Source organism: Lepisosteus platostomus, chromosome 4 (genome assembly GCF_059453375.1).
Source record: "Lepisosteus platostomus isolate fLepPlt1 chromosome 4, fLepPlt1.hap1, whole genome shotgun sequence".
Classification (NCBI taxonomy): domain Eukaryota; kingdom Metazoa; phylum Chordata; class Actinopteri; order Semionotiformes; family Lepisosteidae; genus Lepisosteus; species Lepisosteus platostomus.
In genome coordinates, this window is record NC_142614.1 from 33,807,772 (window position 1) to 33,813,771 (window position 6,000).

Genomic DNA, 6,000 nt, shown 5'->3' on the forward strand with positions numbered 1-6,000 from the left:
TCAGAACTAGCTCTTCATCAGGAACGAACCGGTCCTCTTCCTGACTTGCTGGGACCCACAGTCATCTTTTCTCCTGTGCACAAACTTTGCTAGTTAAAGCCAACACTAACTAGCCGGTCAGTGAGCATCTGCAGTGCACCGTCGCAAACCGCACAGCACAGCCTGGCACACAGCCAGAGAGCGCGGATTGGACAGCAACAGCCTGCAACTGTTTCTTTGAGCCCGCAGGAGATCTGAATCCCCAGAGATTGGATGAGTATTCAACTTTAATGCATTACAGCTCGAGAATTCAATTGTTATCCCAACCAGTTGATATCAATTTAATTCCTAAGAGTTATGTACTTGTTTTGAGTATCTAATGTAGAAGTTATAACCAAGTTCATTTATGAAACGGTCTTAATGAATGATATACTGAACGTATGTCCTCTTGATATGTGTAACACTTTGTAACTGATTGAATATATCTTTTGTATTCTGATAACCCTCTCGATAAGATCTGTTAGGTTTATATGCATATTCTATGTATTAATAAATGTATCCTCGTGTATTAGTACCTGTGTGTGTGCGTTGTTTGAGTTATATCGCATGGTTGGATTCTAAAGCCATCAAAAGAATCAATTTTGTGATTTACTGCTACAATTAATAATTGTTCCAGTAAATGCCCAAACCCTACAGAACTGGTGCCTTCAGAGAGCTACATTACATTTAATTTGGCTATGGCAACATTACACATATATTGTTTGGTATGAAAAAGGAGAACATTATGTATTATATGCTCTCTACATTTTTGTTCCATTTAATTTAAGGATTTTCTGATTTATTAAATCATAATTTTATCTTCCCTAGCTTATGATAAGAAATGGCATTATTTCCAGAAAAGGAAGTTAGGCAATTAAATTAAACCTTAACTTAATTTATGACTAAAAGTCATAAAATAAACATACCTAAAGAGGACTGATTTTAAAAAGCCCTTTAAAGTTATATACTTCATGTTCATATTTTTTAGCATTTTGTTTTCATTGTATATTAACTTGTAGCTGTGTTATTTGCTTTTTATTTGATACATTTTAAGGAATTAAGCTCCATTACTCCCTTTGAGATTGAAAGTTATGGTTTTTTAAAAATGGGTAGCACCATGGCACAGTGTTTAGCATTGCTGTCTCACAATCCTGGGGCCCTGGGATCAATTCTGCTTGTGCAGTTTGTTCACATGGGTTTTTGCCTGGTGTTCCACTTCCTCCTACAGTCCAGAATCATACTGGTAGTGGTTCCCCCATGAACCTGAATTGGATGAAGTGGTTAGAAAAGGGGTGGTTTTTATTTTATTTACATTGTTAATTGTAGGATTGTATCCTGCTGTATTATTTGCTTTTTATTTGATAAATTAAAGGGAATTAATTTTCAATAGTTGGTTTGGGATTTAAAGCTATGGTTTTGAAGATAAAAAACTGAAGATAGTCTGCAGAAATAAATCACTGACTTGCATTGTAACTCTAATTGCAGAGTTTAGAAGATAGAAGAGGAAGTTCTCAGACTCTGCAGCTCTGCAGACTATTATCTTGTTTTATTTTGTACATTTTTGAACCGAAAAAAAAAACACACAGGGTAAGCTAGGACTGTGACTATGTGACTATAAGAATGAGCAGTTTCTAATTGTTTTAGCTTTAAATCACATTGATTTATATAGTATTATTGGAATTATTTTAAAAGGTTTTCAGTGATGCCTTCTAGGTTCTATTTCATAGGACGTTAAGAAATACTCTACAACTCACAACAGTTTAGGTAAAGATGCTTATCTGTAGAAATGCAAAAGTAAAATGTATCTGAACTTCACTGAATTTTAAGGATAAACCTATTGATGTACTGGTACATAAGGCCTGCAAAGTACTTCATAATTGACCAAGATGTAATGCTTCTGTTGCTAAAGTACAAAAAAATGAAGTGGTGGGTGTTGTTTTTAACAAGAACAAAAATATGCCTGGAATCAGTGGTCAGTGGTAGACTCCAATTCCCAGGAAGAAGCAGGGGTTAGTAAAAAATATAGTATAGAAAAGGAGCACCTGGACCACATTGGGAACCCAGGTGAACCTAAAGGGTTCGTTGACTCAGAAGCCCCCGGGGCTGAAATCATAAACACTGCTGAGAGTCACTTGAGAGGTCTCATGACTGGGAGCCGTAGAGAAAGATGAGAATCTCGCTGAGAGTCACCTTGAGAGACCACACCTCTTGACTGAGAATAAATCCCTCAAGGGGGAAGAAAATGAAGAGAGAAAGAAACCCTGACTTGGAACATCACTTTCAGAGGTGCGGCCCAGGGGTAGAGAATGAAGGAAAGGATTTCCCTAAATCACTGACAGTCACTTTAAAATGAGCTGTCTTGCAACTGGATGCTAGACTCTCAGTGAACAGAAGTGAGCAAAAGAAGCCTCTTGACTTGCGGAGAGTATTTTTGAGAGGCTCTGCTTTATGACTGTGCTAAGCCATCAGGTGGCAAAGAGGAGTAGAACTCTGAGAACAGAGCAGAGCTGCTGAGAACAGTGTAGCCAGGGAGTCCCATCTAACTCACAGTGACAACCTGCTCAGAAGGGATCAAGGTTGCACTGCCATCCTGAGGCTGGAGAAGTGAGCTTTACTTGCCCTCCAAAAGATGGATCCCCGAACTCACCACTCTCTCTCCTATAAGGACAGACAAGAGAAGTAGGAACAGGAAATAGAGGCATGGCAGCTATGTGTAATTCTGATTGCCCAGTGAAGAGAAAAAAAATCCTTTAATGCCAATCTAAGGGAATACCTCTGGTGGCCCTGGCGGAAGAGATGACCCACTTTGGGCATACCAGGATGGATAAATGGATAAATATTTGAGGGAGTGATGAGGATGTAAAGCTTGACTGCAGGAGTGGACCAGCAGCCTAATTAGCTGATTGACTGTTGACCACAGCTTGAGTTGCAGAGATGACTGCTTTGATTCTGAAAGAGTGGAGAGTAGAGAGCTGTGATTGAGAGCAGCCACACAGTCCAGGGAAGACGGAAGTAGGCAGTGCGTGCTTGAAATAGGCTTGCAGATTGGACAGAAAAGGGTAGAGGGGATGGATGCAACTTGAGTAAAATACATTGGATACTGGAACTTGATGTGTGGAGAAAGCATCAGTTTGTGGGGAGTGGATGCCTGAAACAAGAAAAGTGTCAGCTGGAATACAAAGTTAGCTAGAAAAAGTGCTTCTCAGGCATAAGGTAAAAGTGTAGATGGGCTGCAGTTGGAGATCTGTTACAGGAAAGTTGGAGGTACAATGGATGGCAGATTTTGCAGAAAATAAAAGCAAGTAAACACAAAACTCCTGCAGTTAATCTGGCAGGAAATGACATTATGTTGTCTCAGGATAGAGAATCTCCTTGGAGACAGGTGGAGTGGTGGCTCTGTGGATAAGGATCTATGCCAGTTCAAATCCCGTAGCTGGCAGAGGAATCCTACTCCGTTGGGTCCCTGAGCAAGGCCCTTAACCCCAGCTGCTCCAGGGGTGCTGTACAATGGCTGACCTTGTGCTGTGACCCCAAGCTTCTCTCCCTGTCTGTGTCTCATGGAGAGCAAGCTGGGGTATGGGAAAAGACGAATTCCTAATGCAAGAAATTGTATAGGGCTAATAAAGCAACATTAACAAGCTTTCTGGAGGACCCAATTTCTAGATTCCACAGAAAGGTGGCTGATCTTTAGGAAATACAAAGTAGGTTAAGACTGACAATCAATTTCAGGTTCCGATGAAAATTGTGGAAATTAGAGCTTAGAAGAAGCTGATCTAGGGAATCGGAAAAAGAAAAGCAGTTAAGTGCATTGAATCTGTGATCATGTCTATAGGGGATGAAATTGACATTTCAGAATAGAAATCGACATGATGGAACGTTGCTGGAGAAAAGGTGCTAATGTCTGGATTCAAGGAGTGATAAGCTAAACTGTGGATTGATTGAAAACCTGCAACTGAATAGGATTTGGAGCATAGAGTCGCTGTAGGAAAAGCTAGAAGAGAATTTTGTCAAGGGAACATAAATGAAATGTGGGCCATTCTGGATGGTCTGGATGACCGGCGCCGGAAAGATGGCGACGGTTTACAGAAAGCTCTCTCGTTGTGTGTCTGTTTTAATGTTTATTTATACGTTAATACTCTTGTTTTGTGTTGGACGCTCAATGTCTGTCATTACTTATGATAGACAAACGCTTTTAAACCTGAGGACAGACTCCTTAATGTCATCAAACAACTTTTTTCACATACCGGACCCCACCTGCTGGATCGGACAAAGATGCGGCAAACAACAACAACAGGTGGGCAGACGCCGGGGGAGACGAGGCGGCGTACTAGCGTGACTACAAAGGTGTCCGCACAGACCACCGCTGCCGTCTATTTTGTTAGCTAATGTTCAGTCACTGGACAATAAGATAGATGAGCTACATTGTCGGATCAACGCGGAAAGGGACCTGAGGGAATGCTGTATTTATGCCTTCACTGAAACCTGGCTGAATGCATGTGTCCCGGACACCGCCATCCAGCCAAAGGGGTTCACCATTTACCGCATGGACAGAAACCACCAAGCAACCGGCAAACACAAAGGCAGAGGCGTTTGCTTCCTGGTCAACAGCAAGTGGTGCACCGACGTGAAGGTTATCTCAAAATCCTGCTCGCCGAATCTAGAACACCTGACCATAAAATGTCGACCCTTTTATTTGCCGAGGGAGTTTTCCGCCACTATTATCACAACCGTTTACATTCAACCTCAAGCCTGCGTGGAAGCAGCACATAGCGAACTCCACGACATTATCAACAAGCACGAAAACTCCCACCCAGAAGCCGTCTCAATTGTAGTTGGGGACTTCAACCACTGCAATCTGAGGAAAGTACTGCAAAAATACATTCAGCATGTCACTGTACCGACAAGAGGAGGCAATATTTTGGACCACTGCTACACAACAATAAAAGGAGCATACAAAGCGCTTCAGACCACATTGCTCTCCTGTTGCTTCCTGAGTACAAACAGAAGCTGAAGACTTCCCCCATTGTGAACAGGTCAGTGCGTTGTTGGTCTGAGGAGGCGGAAAGCAAGTTAATAGACTGCTTTGATAGTACAGACTGGGACGCATTCAGAGCTCCCGACACAGATTTAAATGAGTATACGGACGCGGTCACCAGCTATATTAAATACTGCACCGACATTTGTGTACCAGAAATGAAAATTAGGTCATTTCCCAATCAGAAACCGTAGTTCAACAATGACATTCGCAATAAAATAAAAGATAGATCCACCGCGTTCAAATCGGGGGACAAAGAGCTGTACAAGAAATCACGGTATGCTTTAGAGGAAGCCATAAAACGCATCAAACGGAGCTACAGAGTGCGGCTTGAAACGCAGTGCGCTGACACCCGGAGGCTGTGGCAGGGATTACAGTCAATCACAGGCTACAAGGGCTGCAGCCAGGAGATTGACACGAACAACGCATCCCTGCCAGACGAGCTGAACCACTTCTATGCCCGCTTTGATGCTCTGAACACGGGCAATGCTGAGAAGACCCCAAGTGTGCAGGGCGAGTTTGTTCTGAAACTCTCAGAGCAGGACGTGCAGAAGACTCTGAGCAGGGTGAAAATCCGTAAGGCTGCAGGGCCTGATGGGATACCACCTCGCGTCCTGAGGACATGTGCAGCCCAGCTGACCACAGTGTTTACAGACATCTTTAACTCCACCCTGTCACAGTCCATGGTCCCCACCTGCTTTAAAAAAACCACTATTGTTCCAACCCCCCAAAAGACAAAAGTGACATGCCTGAATGATTACCGCCCAGTACCATTAACATCTGTGGTGATGAAATGCCTGGAGAAGCTGGTGTTGTCACACATCAACTCCTCCATCACAGTCCCTGGACCCCTTGCAGTTTGCCTACCAGAACAACAGATCAGTGGATGATGCTGTCTCCCTGGCTCTGCATACAGCCTTGGAACACCTGGACACTAAGAACTCGTA